At 37.3% G+C, this 15,845-nt stretch overlaps 22 non-coding genes across 22 annotated transcripts; all 22 read right to left on the bottom strand.

Moving 5' to 3' along the window:
• Window positions 1–26: 26 nt before the first annotated feature.
• TRNAI-UAU (transfer RNA isoleucine (anticodon UAU)) lies at window positions 27–119 on the bottom strand. Its single transcript is given in 2 exon segments — window positions 27–62; window positions 82–119. It is a non-coding gene; the product is annotated as a tRNA-Ile (tRNA).
• Window positions 120–986: 867 nt separating this feature from the next.
• TRNAR-CCU (transfer RNA arginine (anticodon CCU)) lies at window positions 987–1,059 on the bottom strand. The gene has a single exon. It is a non-coding gene; the product is annotated as a tRNA-Arg (tRNA).
• Window positions 1,060–1,506: 447 nt separating this feature from the next.
• Window positions 1,507–1,599, bottom strand: TRNAI-UAU (transfer RNA isoleucine (anticodon UAU)). Its single transcript is given in 2 exon segments — window positions 1,507–1,542; window positions 1,562–1,599. It is a non-coding gene; the product is annotated as a tRNA-Ile (tRNA).
• An 861-nt stretch (window positions 1,600–2,460) lies between these two features.
• On the bottom strand, window positions 2,461–2,533 carry TRNAR-CCU (transfer RNA arginine (anticodon CCU)). Its single transcript has one exon. It is a non-coding gene; the product is annotated as a tRNA-Arg (tRNA).
• Window positions 2,534–2,980: 447 nt separating this feature from the next.
• TRNAI-UAU (transfer RNA isoleucine (anticodon UAU)) lies at window positions 2,981–3,073 on the bottom strand. Its single transcript is given in 2 exon segments — window positions 2,981–3,016; window positions 3,036–3,073. It is a non-coding gene; the product is annotated as a tRNA-Ile (tRNA).
• Window positions 3,074–3,941: 868 nt separating this feature from the next.
• TRNAR-CCU (transfer RNA arginine (anticodon CCU)) lies at window positions 3,942–4,014 on the bottom strand. Its single transcript has one exon. It is a non-coding gene; the product is annotated as a tRNA-Arg (tRNA).
• A 447-nt stretch (window positions 4,015–4,461) lies between these two features.
• TRNAI-UAU (transfer RNA isoleucine (anticodon UAU)) lies at window positions 4,462–4,554 on the bottom strand. The gene is given in 2 exon segments: window positions 4,462–4,497; window positions 4,517–4,554. It is a non-coding gene; the product is annotated as a tRNA-Ile (tRNA).
• Window positions 4,555–5,421: 867 nt separating this feature from the next.
• On the bottom strand, window positions 5,422–5,494 carry TRNAR-CCU (transfer RNA arginine (anticodon CCU)). The gene has a single exon. It is a non-coding gene; the product is annotated as a tRNA-Arg (tRNA).
• Window positions 5,495–5,941: 447 nt separating this feature from the next.
• On the bottom strand, window positions 5,942–6,034 carry TRNAI-UAU (transfer RNA isoleucine (anticodon UAU)). Its single transcript is given in 2 exon segments — window positions 5,942–5,977; window positions 5,997–6,034. It is a non-coding gene; the product is annotated as a tRNA-Ile (tRNA).
• Window positions 6,035–6,902: 868 nt separating this feature from the next.
• Window positions 6,903–6,975, bottom strand: TRNAR-CCU (transfer RNA arginine (anticodon CCU)). The gene has a single exon. It is a non-coding gene; the product is annotated as a tRNA-Arg (tRNA).
• A 448-nt stretch (window positions 6,976–7,423) lies between these two features.
• TRNAI-UAU (transfer RNA isoleucine (anticodon UAU)) lies at window positions 7,424–7,516 on the bottom strand. Its single transcript is given in 2 exon segments — window positions 7,424–7,459; window positions 7,479–7,516. It is a non-coding gene; the product is annotated as a tRNA-Ile (tRNA).
• Window positions 7,517–8,383: 867 nt separating this feature from the next.
• Window positions 8,384–8,456, bottom strand: TRNAR-CCU (transfer RNA arginine (anticodon CCU)). The gene has a single exon. It is a non-coding gene; the product is annotated as a tRNA-Arg (tRNA).
• A 447-nt stretch (window positions 8,457–8,903) lies between these two features.
• On the bottom strand, window positions 8,904–9,000 carry TRNAI-UAU (transfer RNA isoleucine (anticodon UAU)). Its single transcript is given in 2 exon segments — window positions 8,904–8,939; window positions 8,959–9,000. It is a non-coding gene; the product is annotated as a tRNA-Ile (tRNA).
• Window positions 9,001–9,847: 847 nt separating this feature from the next.
• On the bottom strand, window positions 9,848–9,920 carry TRNAR-CCU (transfer RNA arginine (anticodon CCU)). Its single transcript has one exon. It is a non-coding gene; the product is annotated as a tRNA-Arg (tRNA).
• Window positions 9,921–10,367: 447 nt separating this feature from the next.
• TRNAI-UAU (transfer RNA isoleucine (anticodon UAU)) lies at window positions 10,368–10,460 on the bottom strand. The gene is given in 2 exon segments: window positions 10,368–10,403; window positions 10,423–10,460. It is a non-coding gene; the product is annotated as a tRNA-Ile (tRNA).
• An 867-nt stretch (window positions 10,461–11,327) lies between these two features.
• Window positions 11,328–11,400, bottom strand: TRNAR-CCU (transfer RNA arginine (anticodon CCU)). The gene has a single exon. It is a non-coding gene; the product is annotated as a tRNA-Arg (tRNA).
• Window positions 11,401–11,847: 447 nt separating this feature from the next.
• Window positions 11,848–11,940, bottom strand: TRNAI-UAU (transfer RNA isoleucine (anticodon UAU)). The gene is given in 2 exon segments: window positions 11,848–11,883; window positions 11,903–11,940. It is a non-coding gene; the product is annotated as a tRNA-Ile (tRNA).
• Window positions 11,941–12,807: 867 nt separating this feature from the next.
• Window positions 12,808–12,880, bottom strand: TRNAR-CCU (transfer RNA arginine (anticodon CCU)). Its single transcript has one exon. It is a non-coding gene; the product is annotated as a tRNA-Arg (tRNA).
• Window positions 12,881–13,327: 447 nt separating this feature from the next.
• Window positions 13,328–13,420, bottom strand: TRNAI-UAU (transfer RNA isoleucine (anticodon UAU)). Its single transcript is given in 2 exon segments — window positions 13,328–13,363; window positions 13,383–13,420. It is a non-coding gene; the product is annotated as a tRNA-Ile (tRNA).
• Window positions 13,421–14,288: 868 nt separating this feature from the next.
• TRNAR-UCU (transfer RNA arginine (anticodon UCU)) lies at window positions 14,289–14,361 on the bottom strand. Its single transcript has one exon. It is a non-coding gene; the product is annotated as a tRNA-Arg (tRNA).
• A 448-nt stretch (window positions 14,362–14,809) lies between these two features.
• TRNAI-UAU (transfer RNA isoleucine (anticodon UAU)) lies at window positions 14,810–14,902 on the bottom strand. The gene is given in 2 exon segments: window positions 14,810–14,845; window positions 14,865–14,902. It is a non-coding gene; the product is annotated as a tRNA-Ile (tRNA).
• Window positions 14,903–15,772: 870 nt separating this feature from the next.
• On the bottom strand, window positions 15,773–15,845 carry TRNAR-CCU (transfer RNA arginine (anticodon CCU)). Its single transcript has one exon. It is a non-coding gene; the product is annotated as a tRNA-Arg (tRNA).

Genomic DNA, 15,845 nt, shown 5'->3' with positions numbered 1-15,845 from the left:
AATACAAAACGAAGGCAAGAATAGAATGCTCCAGGTGAGGGTCGAACTCACAACCTCGGCATCACTCGACAGTTACTGCTTTATAAGTACCGCGCGCTGACCGATTGCGCCACTGGAGCTGACTGGGTACACCGTTATGACATAAATTTGATTAAAAAAAAAAATTGAAATGGGATAGTTCTTCAGAAAATTAATGATTGCTTACAACAGGTTTCTAAGGTTTTATTATAATGTTTGACAATAAATATTTTACTATATCACAATCTTTATTAAAAATGAAAATGAGAAATTTATACACTGGACGCTGGGTCATTTTAGACTCAAACATCCTGTTTTTTTTTTTGTTTTTTTTTTCTTCAGGAAATGCGCACTTACATTTGCTGCAATGAACAGACATTGACGATATAAAAAATTCTTCTGAATTCAGGGGCTGCAGGGTCATCTGTGACATCACCTTTTGTGATTCCTAGATCCTGTGTTAACAGCTGCGTACAGAGGTGTTGTCAGTCTTTGTAACCATACCTCTGATATTAAGCAAAACTGCTCTAGAACGACAGGATGTTTGAGTCCAAAATATTCCCAGTGGCCAGGGTGAAAATTGAAAGATTACTCATTTTGTTTTGTAAGAAAGAACATGATATGAAAAAAAGAACGTTGTCCAAAATGTTTCAAAAACCGTTTACATTTTTCAATTATAATTTTTGATTTTGATATTTGCCAATATTGTGTGGTTGAAAGCATATCCATATCTTAGAAAAGATACTCTTTGTTATTTGGGTCATAAATGACGATGCAAACAATTAAGATGCTATGTTTGTCGGCCCCACACAATTGCGTGTTAACACTTCTCTCAGTACATGGAAAGGATCGTTGTAAAGGGTAGAGGTTTGCAAGAACTAATTTACAAAGAAACAACACAAGGAGAACAGTTTACACCTGCACCATCAACCTTCCATGAGAAACTGTTGGAAAGGGAAATCAACAAGCACCCCAGATGGGACTTGAACCCACAATCCCTGGCTTAGGAGGCCAGTGCCTTATCCATTAGGCCACTGGGGCTTGATGGAGTAGCTTAAAAATCCAGACTTTCTTTGGTTACCACAAGAGTGAATCACTCACTTTTGATTGAGTTATCAAGGACGATCTTGTACGTTTGAACTCCAAATTGAAACAAACCGTCCGAATGCACATGCATCTTTATTTTAGAAGAGAGCCAGGGCTAACTTTGTCGGGTCACTGTACGTTATCAATGCCGATGATGGAAAGTTTATTGGACTGCCAGAAGCCTGAAAAACTAAATAGATATCTTCCACATTTCCCTTTCAATTATGACACCAGATTACGGTGGGACTCAATAGACTTGTCCAACCTGCGGCAATTTAAAAAAATACAAAAATTTAAACAACAAATATCTTGTTGAAATTTCTCTCTTAATCTTGACACTAGATCATGAACCGATTCAACGACTTCAGTAGTAAAAAATACAAAACGAAGGCAAGAATAGAATGCTCCAGGTGAGGGTCGAACTCACAACCTCGGCATCACTCGACAGTTACTGCTTTATAAGTACCGCGCGCTGACCGATTGCGCCACTGGAGCTGACTGGGTACACCGCTATGACATAAATTTGATTAAAAAAAAAAATTGAAATGGGATAGTTCTTCAGAAAATTAATGATTGCTTACAACAGGTTTCTAAGGTTTTATTATAATGTTTGACAATAAATATTTTACCATATCACAATCAAAAATGAAAATGAGAAATTTATACACTGGACGCTGGGTCATTTTAGACTCAAACATCCTGTTTTTTTTTTTGTTTTTTTTTTCTTCAGGAAATGCGCACTTACATTTGCTGCAATGAACAGACATTGACGATATAAAAAATTCTTCTGAATTCAGGGGCTGCAGGGTCATCTGTGACATCACCTTTTGTGATTCCTAGATCCTGTGTTAACAGCTGCGTACAGAGGTGTTGTCAGTCTTTGTAACCATACCTCTGATATTAAGCAAAACTGCTCTAGAACGACAGGATGTTTGAGTCCAAAATATTCCCAGTGGCCAGGGTGAAAATTGAAAGATTACTCATTTTGTTTTGTAAGAAAGAACATGATATGAAAAAAAGAACGTTGTCCAAAATGTTTCAAAAACCGTTTACATTTTTCAATTATAATTTTTGATTTTGATATTTGCCAATATTGTGTGGTTGAAAGCATATCCATATCTTAGAAAAGATACTCTTTGTTATTTGGGTCATAAATGACGATGCAAACAATTAAGATGCTATGTTTGTCGGCCCCACACAATTGCGTGTTAACACTTCTCTCAGTACATGGAAAGGATCGTTGTAAAGGGTAGAGGTTTGCAAGAACTAATTTACAAAGAAACAACACAAGGAGAACAGTTTACACCTGCACCATCAACCTTCCATGAGAAACTGTTGGAAAGGGAAATCAACAAGCACCCCAGATGGGACTTGAACCCACAATCCCTGGCTTAGGAGGCCAGTGCCTTATCCATTAGGCCACTGGGGCTTGATGGAGTAGCTTAAAAATCCAGACTTTCTTTGGTTACCACAAGAGTGAATCACTCACTTTTGATTGAGTTATCAAGGACGATCTTGTACGTTTGAACTCCAAATTGAAACAAACCGTCCGAATGCACATGCATCTTTATTTTAGAAGAGAGCCAGGGCTAACTTTGTCGGGTCACTGTACGTTATCAATGCCGATGATGGAAAGTTTATTGGACTGCCAGAAGCCTGAAAAACTAAATAGATATCTTCCACATTTCCCTTTCAATTATGACACCAGATTATGGTGGGACTCAATAGACTTGTCCAACCTGCGGCAATTTAAAAAAATAAAAAAATTTAAACAACAAATATCTCGTTGAAATTTCTCTCTTAATCTTGACACTAGATCATGAACCGATTCAACGACTTCAGTAGTAAAAAATACAAAACGAAGGCAAGAATAGAATGATCCAGGTGAGGGTCGAACTCACAACCTCGGCATCACTCGACAGTTACTGCTTTATAAGTACCGCGCGCTGACCGATTGCGCCACTGGAGCTGACTGGGTACACCGCTATGACATAAATTTGATTAAAAAAAAAAATTGAAATGGGATAGTTCTTCAGAAAATTAATGATTGCTTACAACAGGTTTCTAAGGTTTTATTATAATGTTTGACAATATATATTTTACCATATCACAATCTTTATTAAAAATGAAAATGAGAAATTTATACACTGGACGCTGGGTCATTTTAGACTCAAACATCCTGGTTTTTTTTTTTTGTTTTTTTTTCTTCAGGAAATGCGCACTTACATTTGCTGCAATGAACAGACATTGACGATATAAAAAATTCTTCTGAATTCAGGGGCTGCAGGGTCATCTGTGACATCACCTTTTGTGATTCCTAGATCCTGTGTTAACAGCTGCGTACAGAGGTGTTGTCAGTCTTTGTAACCATACCTCTGATATTAAGCAAAACTGCTCTAGAACGACAGGATGTTTGAGTCCAAAATATTCCCAGTGGCCAGGGTGAAAATTGAAAGATTACTCATTTTGTTTTGTAAGAAAGAACATGATATGAAAAAAAGAACGTTGTCCAAAATGTTTCAAAAACCGTTTACATTTTTCAATTATAATTTTTGATTTTGATATTTGCCAATATTGTGTGGTTGAAAGCATATCCATATCTTAGAAAAGATACTCTTTGTTATTTGGGTCATAAATGACGATGCAAACAATTAAGATGCTATGTTTGTCGGCCCCACACAATTGCGTGTTAACACTTCTCTCAGTACATGGAAAGGATCGTTGTAAAGGGTAGAGGTTTGCAAGAACTAATTTACAAAGAAACAACACAAGGAGAACAGTTTACACCTGCACCATCAACCTTCCATGAGAAACTGTTGGAAAGGGAAATCAACAAGCACCCCAGATGGGACTTGAACCCACAATCCCTGGCTTAGGAGGCCAGTGCCTTATCCATTAGGCCACTGGGGCTTGATGGAGTAGCTTAAAAATCCAGACTTTCTTTGGTTACCACAAGAGTGAATCACTCACTTTTGATTGAGTTATCAAGGACGATCTTGTACGTTTGAACTCCAAATTGAAACAAACCGTCCGAATGCACATGCATCTTTATTTTAGAAGAGAGCCAGGGCTAACTTTGTCGGGTCACTGTACGTTATCAATGCCGATGATGGAAAGTTTATTGGACTGCCAGAAGCCTGAAAAACTAAATAGATATCTTCCACATTTCCCTTTCAATTATGACACCAGATTACGGTGGGACTCAATAGACTTGTCCAACCTGCGGCAATTTAAAAAAATACAAAAATTTAAACAACAAATATCTCGTTGAAATTTCTCTCTTAATCTTGACACTAGATCATGAACCAATTCAACGACTTCAGTAGTAAAAAATACAAAACGAAGGCAAGAATAGAATGCTCCAGGTGAGGGTCGAACTCACAACCTCGGCATCACTCGACAGTTACTGCTTTATAAGTACCGCGCGCTGACCGATTGCGCCACTGGAGCTGACTGGGTACACCGCTATGACATAAATTTGATTAAAAAAAAAAATTGAAATGGGATAGTTCTTCAGAAAATTAATGATTGCTTACAACAGGTTTCTAAGGTTTTATTATAATGTTTGACAATAAATATTTTACCATATCACAATCTTTATTAAAAATGAAAATGAGAAATTTATACACTGGACGCTGGGTCATTTTAGACTCAAACATCCTGTTTTTTTTTTTGTTTTTTTTTTCTTCAGGAAATGCGCACTTACATTTGCTGCAATGAACAGACATTGACGATATAAAAAATTCTTCTGAATTCAGGGGCTGCAGGGTCATCTGTGACATCACCTTTTGTGATTCCTAGATCCTGTGTTAACAGCTGCGTAAAGAGGTGTTGTCAGTCTTTGTAACCATACCTCTGATATTAAGCAAAACTGCTCTAGAACGACAGGATGTTTGAGTCCAAAATATTCCCAGTGGCCAGGGTGAAAATTGAAAGATTACTCATTTTGTTTTGTAAGAAAGAACATGATATGAAAAAAAGAACGTTGTCCAAAATGTTTCAAAAACCGTTTACATTTTTCAATTATAATTTTTGATTTTGATATTTGCCAATATTGTGTGGTTGAAAGCATATCCATATCTTAGAAAAGATACTCTTTGTTATTTGGGTCATAAATGACGATGCAAACAATTAAGATGCTATGTTTGTCGGCCCCACACAATTGCGTGTTAACACTTCTCTCAGTACATGGAAAGGATCGTTGTAAAGGGTAGAGGTTTGCAAGAACTAATTTACAAAGAAACAACACAAGGAGAACAGTTTACACCTGCACCATCAACCTTCCATGAGAAACTGTTGGAAAGGGAAATCAACAAGCACCCCAGATGGGACTTGAACCCACAATCCCTGGCTTAGGAGGCCAGTGCCTTATCCATTAGGCCACTGGGGCTTGATGGAGTAGCTTAAAAATCCAGACTTTCTTTGGTTACCACAAGAGTGAATCACTCACTTTTGATTGAGTTATCAAGGACGATCTTGTACGTTTGAACTCCAAATTGAAACAAACCGTCCGAATGCACATGCATCTTTATTTTAGAAGAGAGCCAGGGCTAACTTTGTCGGGTCACTGTACGTTATCAATGCCGATGATGGAAAGTTTATTGGACTGCCAGAAGCCTGAAAAACTAAATAGATATCTTCCACATTTCCCTTTCAATTATGACACCAGATTACGGTGGGACTCAATAGACTTGTCCAACCTGCGGCAATTTAAAAAAATACAAAAATTTAAACAACAAATATCTCGTTGAAATTTCTCTCTTAATCTTGACACTAGATCATGAACCGATTCAACGACTTCAGTAGTAAAAAATACAAAACGAAGGCAAGAATAGAATGCTCCAGGTGAGGGTCGAACTCACAACCTCGGCATCACTCGACAGTTACTGCTTTATAAGTACCGCGCGCTGACCGATTGCGCCACTGGAGCTGACTGGGTACACCGCTATGACATAAATTTGATTAAAAAAAAAAATTGAAATGGGATAGTTCTTCAGAAAATTAATGATTGCTTACAACAGGTTTCTAAGGTTTTATTATAATGTTTGACAATAAATATTTTACCATATCACAATCTTTATTAAAAATGAAAATGAGAAATTTATACACTGGACGCTGGGTCATTTTAGACTCAAACATCCTGTTTTTTTTTTTTGTTTTTTTTTTCTTCAGGAAATGCGCACTTACATTTGCTGCAATGAACAGACATTGACGATATAAAAAATTCTTCTGAATTCAGGGGCTGCAGGGTCATCTGTGACATCACCTTTTGTGATTCCTAGATCCTGTGTTAACAGCTGCGTACAGAGGTGTTGTCAGTCTTTGTAACCATACCTCTGATATTAAGCAAAACTGCTCTAGAACGACAGGATGTTTGAGTCCAAAATATTCCCAGTGGCCAGGGTGAAAATTGAAAGATTACTCATTTTGTTTTGTAAGAAAGAACATGATATGAAAAAAAGAACGTTGTCCAAAATGTTTCAAAAACCGTTTACATTTTTCAATTATAATTTTTGATTTTGATATTTGCCAATATTGTGTGGTTGAAAGCATATCCATATCTTAGAAAAGATACTCTTTGTTATTTGGGTCATAAATGACGATGCAAACAATTAAGATGCTATGTTTGTCGGCCCCACACAATTGCGTGTTAACACTTCTCTCAGTACATGGAAAGGATCGTTGTAAAGGGTAGAGGTTTGCAAGAACTAATTTACAAAGAAACAACACAAGGAGAACAGTTTACACCTGCACCATCAACCTTCCATGAGAAACTGTTGGAAAGGGAAATCAACAAGCACCCCGGATGGGACTTGAACCCACAAACCCTGGCTTAGGAGGCCAGTGCCTTATCCATTAGGCCACTGGGGCTTGATGGAGTAGCTTAAAAATCCAGACTTTCTTTGGTTACCACAAGAGTGAATCACTCACTTTTGATTGAGTTATCAAGGACGATCTTGTACGTTTGAACTCCAAATTGAAACAAACCGTCCGAATGCACATGCATCTTTATTTTAGAAGAGAGCCAGGGCTAACTTTGTCGGGTCACTGTACGTTATCAATGCCGATGATGGAAAGTTTATTGGACTGCCAGAAGCCTGAAAAACTAAATAGATATCTTCCACATTTCCCTTTCAATTATGATACCAGATTACGGTGGGACTCAATAGACTTGTCCAACCTGCGGCAATTTAAAAAAATACAAAAATTTAAACAACAAATATCTCGTTGAAATTTCTCTCTTAATCTTGACACTAGATCATGAACCGATTCAACGACTTCAGTAGTAAAAAATACAAAACGAAGGCAAGAATTAGAATGCTCCAGGTGAGGGTCGAACTCACAACCTCGGCATCACTCGACAGTTACTGCTTTATAAGTACCGCGCGCTGACCGATTGCGCCACTGGAGCTGACTGGGTACACCGCTATGACATAAATTTGATAAAAAAAAAAAATTGAAATGGGATAGTTCTTCAGAAAATTAATGATTGCATACAACAGGTTTCTAAGGTTTTATTATAATGTTTGACAATAAATATTTTACCATATCACAATCTTTATTAAAAATGAAAATGAGAAATTTATACACTGGACGCTGGGTCATTTTAGACTCAAACATCCTGTTTTTTTTTTTGTTTTTTTTTTCTTCAGGAAATGCGCACTTACATTTGCTGCAATGAACAGACATTGACGATATAAAAAATTCTTCTGAATTCAGGGGCTGCAGGGTCATCTGTGACATCACCTTTTGTGATTCCTAGATCCTGTGTTAACAGCTGCGTACAGAGGTGTTGTCAGTCTTTGTAACCATACCTCTGATATTAAGCAAAACTGCTCTAGAACGACAGGATGTTTGAGTCCAAAATATTCCCAGTGGCCAGGGTGAAAATTGAAAGATTACTCATTTTGTTTTGTAAGAAAGAACATGATATGAAAAAAAGAACGTTGTCCAAAATGTTTCAAAAACCGTTTACATTTTTCAATTATAATTTTTGATTTTGATATTTGCCAATATTGTGTGGTTGAAAGCATATCCATATCTTAGAAAAGATACTCTTTGTTATTTGGGTCATGAATGACGATGCAAACAATTAAGATGCTATGTTTGTCGGCCCCACACAATTGCGTGTTAACACTTCTCTCAGTACATGGAAAGGATCGTTGTAAAGGGTAGAGGTTTGCAAGAACTAATTTACAAAGAAACAACACAAGGAGAACAGTTTACACCTGCACCATCAACCTTCCATGAGAAACTGTTGGAAAGGGAAATCAACAAGCACCCCAGATGGGACTTGAACCCACAATCCCTGGCTTAGGAGGCCAGTGCCTTATCCATTAGGCCACTGGGGCTTGATGAAGTAGCTTAAAAATCCAGACTTTCTTTGGTTACCACAAGAGTGAATCACTCACTTTTGATTGAGTTATCAAGAACGATCTTGTACTTTTGAACTCCAAATTGAAACAAACCGTCCGAATGCACATGCATCTTTATTTTAGAAGAGAGCCAGGGCTAACTTTGTCGGGTCACTGTACGTTATTAATGCCGATGATGGAAAGTTTATTGGACTGCCAGAAGCCTGAAAAACTAAATAGATATCTTCCACATTTCCCTTTCAATTATGACACCAGATTACGGTGGGACTCAATAGACTTGTCCAACCTGCGGCAATTTAAAAAAATACAAAAATTTAAACAACAAATATCTCGTTGAAATTTCTCTCTTAATCTTGACACTAGATCATGAACCGATTCAACGACTTCAGTAGTAAAAAATACAAAACGAAGGCAAGAATAGAATGATCCAGGTGAGGGTCGAACTCACAACCTCGGCATCACTCGACAGTTACTGCTTTATAAGTACCGCGCGCTGACCGATTGCGCCACTGGGTACACCGCTATGACATAAATTTGATTAAAAAAAAAAATTGAAATGGGATAGCTCTTCAGAAAATTAATGATTGCTTACAACAGGTTTCTAAGGTTTTATTATAATGTTTGACAATATATATTTTACCATATCACAATCTTTATTAAAAATGAAAATGAGAAATTTATACACTGGACGCTGGGTCATTTTAGACTCAAACATCCTGTTTTTTTTTTTGTTTTCTTCAGGAAATGCGCACTTACATTTGCTGCAATGAACAGACATTGACGATATAAAAAATTCTTCTGAATTCAGGGGCTGCAGGGTCATCTGTGACATCACCTTTTGTGATTCCTAGATCCTGTGTTAACAGCTGCGTACAGAGGTGTTGTCAGTCTTTGTAACCATACCTCTGATATTAAGCAAAACTGCTCTAGAACGACAGGATGTTTGAGTCCAAAATATTCCCAGTGGCCAGGGTGAAAATTGAAAGATTACTCATTTTGTTTTGTAAGAAAGAACATGATATGAAAAAAAGAACGTTGTCCAAAATGTTTCAAAAACCGTTTACATTTTTCAATTATAATTTTTGATTTTGATATTTGCCAATATTGTGTGGTTGAAAGCATATCCATATCTTAGAAAAGATACTCTTTGTTATTTGGGTCATAAATGACGATGCAAACAATTAAGATGCTATGTTTGTCGGCCCCACACAATTGCGTGTTAACACTTCTCTCAGTACATGGAAAGGATCGTTGTAAAGGGTAGAGGTTTGCAAGAACTAATTTACAAAGAAACAACACAAGGAGAACAGTTTACACCTGCACCATCAACCTTCCATAAGAAACTGTTGGAAAGGGAAATCAACAAGCACCCCAGATGGGACTTGAACCCACAATCCCTGGCTTAGGAGGCCAGTGCCTTATCCATTAGGCCACTGGGGCTTGATGGAGTAGCTTAAAAATCCAGACTTTCTTTGGTTACCACAAGAGTGAATCACTCACTTTTGATTGAGTTATCAAGGACGATCTTGTACGTTTGAACTCCAAATTGAAACAAACCGTCCGAATGCACATGCATCTTTATTTTAGAAGAGAGCCAGGGCTAACTTTGTCGGGTCACTGTACGTTATCAATGCCGATGATGGAAAGTTTATTGGACTGCCAGAAGCCTGAAAAACTAAATAGATATCTTCCACATTTCCCTTTCAATTATGACACCAGATTACGGTGGGACTCAATAAACTTGTCCAACCTGCGGCAATTTAAAAAAATACAAAAATTTAAACAACAAATATCTCGTTGAAATTTCTCTCTTAATCTTGACACTAGATCATGAACCGATTCAACGACTTCAGTAGTAAAAAATACAAAACGAAGGCAAGAATAGAATGCTCCAGGTGAGGGTCGAACTCACAACCTCGGCATCACTCGACAGTTACTGCTTTATAAGTACCGCGCGCTGACCGATTGCGCCACTGGAGCTGACTGGGTACACCGCTATGACATAAATTTGATAAAAAAAAAAAATTGAAATGGGATAGTTCTTCAGAAAATTAATGATTGCTTACAACAGGTTTCTAAGGTTTTATTATAATGTTTGACAATAAATATTTTACCATATCACAATCTTTATTAAAAATGAAAATGAGAAATTTATACACTGGACGCTGGGTCATTTTAGACTCAAACATCCTGTTTTTTTTTTTGTTTTTTTTTTCTTCAGGAAATGCGCACTTACATTTGCTGCAATGAACAGACATTGACGATATAAAAAATTCTTCTGAATTCAGGGGCTGCAGGGTCATCTGTGACATCACCTTTTGTGATTCCTAGATCCTGTGTTAACAGCTGCGTACAGAGGTGTTGTCAGTCTTTGTAACCATACCTCTGATATTAAGCAAAACTGCTCTAGAACGACAGGATATTTGAGTCCAAAATATTCCCAGTGGCCAGGGTGAAAATTGAAAGATTACTCATTTTGTTTTGTAAGAAAGAACATGATATGAAAAAAAGAACGTTGTCCAAAATGTTTCAAAAACCGTTTACATTTTTCAATTATAATTTTTGATTTTGATATTTGCCAATATTGTGTGGTTGAAAGCATATCCATATCTTAGAAAAGATACTCTTTGTTATTTGGGTCATAAATGACGATGCAAACAATTAAGATGCTATGTTTGTCGGCCCCACACAATTGCGTGTTAACACTTCTCTCAGTACATGGAAAGGATCGTTGTAAAGGGTAGAGGTTTGCAAGAACTAATTTACAAAGAAACAACACAAGGAGAACAGTTTACACCTGCACCATCAACCTTCCATGAGAAACTGTTGGAAAAGGAAATCAACAAGCACCCCAGATGGGACTTGAACCCACAATCCCTGGCTTAGGAGGCCAGTGCCTTATCCATTAGGCCACTGGGGCTTGCTGGAGTAGCTTAAAAATCCAGACTTTCTTTGGTTACCACAAGAGTGAATCACTCACTTTTGATTGAGTTATCAAGGACGATCTTGTACGTTTGAACTCCAAATTGAAACAAACCGTCCGAATGCACATGCATCTTTATTTTAGAAGAGAGCCAGGGCTAACTTTGTCGGGTCACTGTACGTTATCAATGCCGATGATGGAAAGTTTATTGGACTGCCAGAAGCCTGAAAAACTAAATAGATATCTTCCACATTTCCCTTTCAATTATGACACCAGATTACGGTGGGACTCAATAGACTTGTCCAACCTGCGGCAATTTAAAAAAATACAAAAATTTAAACAACAAATATCTCGTTGAAATTTCTCTCTTAATCTTGACACTAGATCATGAACCGATTCAACGACTTCAGTAGTAAAAAATACAAAACGAAGGCAAGAATAGAATGCTCCAGGTGAGGGTCGAACTCACAACCTCGGCATCACTCGACAGTTACTGCTTTATAAGTACCGCGCGCTGACCGATTGCGCCACTGGAGCTGACTGGGTACACCGCTATGACATAAATTTGATTAAAAAAAAAAATTGAAATGGGATAGTTCTTCAGAAAATTAATGATTGCTTACAACAGGTTTCTAAGGTTTTATTATAATGTTTGACAATAAATATTTTACCATATCACAATCTTTATTAAAAATGAAAATGAGAAATTTATACACTGGACGCTGGGTCATTTTAGACTCAAACATCCTGTTTTTTTTTTTGTTTTTTTTTTCTTCAGGAAATGCGCACTTACATTTGCTGCAATGAACAGACATTGACGATATAAAAAATTCTTCTGAATTCAGGGGCTGCAGGGTCATCTGTGACATCACCTTTTGTGATTCCTAGATCCTGTGTTAACAGCTGCGTACAGAGGTGTTGTCAGTCTTTGTAACCATACCTCTGATATTAAGCAAAACTGCTCTAGAACGACAGGATGTTTGAGTCCAAAATATTCCCAGTGGCCAGGGTGAAAATTGAAAGATTACTCATTTTGTTTTGTAAGAAAGAACATGATATGAAAAAAAGAACGTTGTCCAAAATGTTTCAAAAACCGTTTACATTTTTCAATTATAATTTTTGATTTTGATATTTGCCAATATTGTGTGGTTGAAAGCATATCCATATCTTAGAAAAGATACTCTTTGTTATTTGGGTCATAAATGACGATGCAAACAATTAAGATGCTATGTTTGTCGGCCCCACACAATTGCGTGTTAACACTTCTCTCAGTACATGGAAAGGATCGTTGTAAAGGGTAGAGGTTTGCAAGAACTAATTTACAAAGAAACAACACAAGGAGAACAGTTTACACCTGCACCATCAACCTTCCATGAGAAACTGTTGGAAAGGGAAATCAACAAGCACCCCAGATGGGACTTGAACCCACAATCCCTGGCTTAGGAGGCCAGTGCCTTATCCATTAGGCCACTGGGGCTTGATGGAGTAGCTTAAAAATCCAGACTTTCTTTGGTTACCACAAGAGTGAATCACTCACTTTTGATTGAGTTATCAAGGACGATCTTGTACGTTTGAACTCCAAATTGAAACAAACCGTCCGAATGCACATGCATCTTTATTTTAGAAGAGAGCCAGGGCTAACTTTGTCGGGTCACTGTACGTTATTAATGCCGATGATGGAAAGTTTATTGGACTGCCAGAAGCCTGAAAAACTAAATAGATATCTTCCACATTTCCCTTTCAATTATGACACCAGATTACGGTGGGACTCAATAGACTTGTCCAACCTGCGGCAATTTAAAAAAATACAAAAATTTAAACAACAAATATCTCGTTGAAATTTCTCTCTTAATCTTGACACTAGATAATGAACCGATTCAACGACTTCAGTAGTAAAAAATACAAAACGAAGGCAAGAATAGAATGCTCCAGGTGAGGGTCGAACTCACAACCTCGGCATCACTCAACAGTTACTGCTTTATAAGTACCGCGCGCTGACCGATTGCGCCACTGGAGCTGACTGGGTACACCGCTATGACATAAATTTGATTAAAAAAAAAAATTGAAATGGGATAGTTCTTCAGAAAATTAATGATTGCTTACAACAGGTTTCTAAGGTTTTATTATAATGTTTGACAATAAATATTTTACCATATGACAATCTTTATTAAAAATGAAAATGAGAAATTTATACACTGGACGCTGGGTCATTTTAGACTCAAACATCCTGTTTTTTTTTTTTTGTTTTTTTTTCTTCAGGAAATGCGCACTTACATTTGCTGCAATGAACAGACATTGACGATATAAAAAATTCTTCTGAATTCAGGGGCTGCAGGGTCATCTGTGACATCACCTTTTGTGATTCCTAGATCCTGTGTTAACAGCTGCGTACAGAGGTGTTGTCAGTCTTTGTAACCATACCTCTGATATTAAGCAAAACTGCTCTAGAACGACAGGATGTTTGAGTCCAAAATATTCCCAGTGGCCAGGGTGAAAATTGAAAGATTACTCATTTTGTTTTGTAAGAAAGAACATGATATGAAAAAAAGAACGTTGTCCAAAATGTTTCAAAAACCGTTTACATTTTTCAATTATAATTTTTGATTTTGATATTTGCCAATATTGTGTGGTTGAAAGCATATCCATATCTTAGAAAAGATACTCTTTGTTATTTGGGTCATAAATGACGATGCAAACAATTAAGATGCTATGTTTGTCGGCCCCACACAATTGCGTGTTAACACTTCTCTCAGTACATGGAAAGGATCGTTGTAAAGGGTAGAGGTTTGCAAGAACTAATTTACAAAGAAACAACACAAGGAGAACAGTTTACACCTGCACCATCAACCTTCCATGAGAAACTGTTGGAAAGGGAAATCAACAAGCACCCCGGATGGGACTTGAACCCACAAACCCTGGCTTAGAAGGCCAGTGCCTTATCCATTAGGCCACTGGGGCTTGATGGAGTAGCTTAAAAATCCAGACTTTCTTTGGTTACCACAAGAGTGAATCACTCACTTTTGATTGAGTTATCAAGGACGATCTTGTACGTTTGAACTCCAAATTGAAACAAACCGTCCGAATGCACATGCATCTTTATTTTAGAAGAGAGCCAGGGCTAACTTTGTCAGGTCACTGTACGTTATCAATGCCGATGATGGAAAGTTTATTGGACTGCCAGAAGCCTGAAAAACTAAATAGATATCTTCCACATTTCCCTTTCAATTATGACACCAGATTACGGTGGGACTCAATAGACTTGTCCAACCTGCGGCAATTTAAAAAAATACAAAAATTTAAACAACAAATATCTCGTTGAAATTTCTCTCTTAATCTTGACACTAGATCATGAACCGATTCAACGACTTCAGTAGTAAAAAATACAAAACGAAGGCAAGAATTAGAATGCTCCAGGTGAGGGTCGAACTCACAACCTCGGCATCACTCGACAGTTACTGCTTTATAAGTACCGCGCGCTGACCGATTGCGCCACTGGAGCTGACTGGGTACACCGCTATGACATAAATTTGATTAAAAAAAAAAATTGAAATGGGATAGTTCTTCAGAAAATTAATGATTGCTTACAACAGGTTTCTAAGGTTTTATTATAATGTTTGACAATAAATATTTTACCATATCACAATCTTTATTAAAAATGAAAATGAGAAATTTATACACTGGACGCTGGGTCATTTTAGACTCAAACATCCTGTTTTTTTTTTTTTGTTTTTTTTTTTCTTCAGGAAATGCGCACTTACATTTGCTGCAATGAACAGACATTGACGATATAAAAAATTCTTCTGAATTCAGGGGCTGCAGGGTCATCTGTGACATCACCTTTTGTGATTCCTAGATCCTGTGTTAACAGCTGCGTAAAGAGGTGTTGTCAGTCTTTGTAACCATACCTCTGATATTAAGCAAAACTGCTCTAGAACGACAGGATGTTTGAGTCCAAAATATTCCCAGTGGCCAGGGTGAAAATTGAAAGATTACTCATTTTGTTTTGTAAGAAAGAACATGATATGAAAAAAAGAACGTTGTCCAAAATGTTTCAAAAACCGTTTACATTTTTCAATTATAATTTTTGATTTTGATATTTGCCAATATTGTGTGGTTGAAAGCATATCCATATCTTAGAAAAGATACTCTTTGTTATTTGGGTCATAAATGACGATGCAAACAATTAAGATGCTATGTTTGTCGGCCCCACACAATTGCGTGTTAACACTTCTCTCAGTACATGGAAAGGATCGTTGTAAAGGGTAGAGGTTTGCAAGAACTAATTTACAAAGAAACAACACAAGGAGAACAGTTTACACCTGCACCATCAACCTTCCATGAGAAACTGTTGGAAAGGGAAATCAACAAGCACCCCAGATGGGACTTGAACCCACAATCCCTGGCTTAGGAGGCCAGTGCCTTATCCATTAGGCCACTGGGGC

Source organism: Ranitomeya variabilis, chromosome 5 (assembly GCF_051348905.1).
Source record: "Ranitomeya variabilis isolate aRanVar5 chromosome 5, aRanVar5.hap1, whole genome shotgun sequence".
NCBI lineage: Eukaryota > Metazoa > Chordata > Amphibia > Anura > Dendrobatidae > Ranitomeya > Ranitomeya variabilis.
The sequence above is the reverse complement of the archived record's forward strand: the minus strand, read 5'-3'. Positions and strand labels throughout refer to the sequence as shown.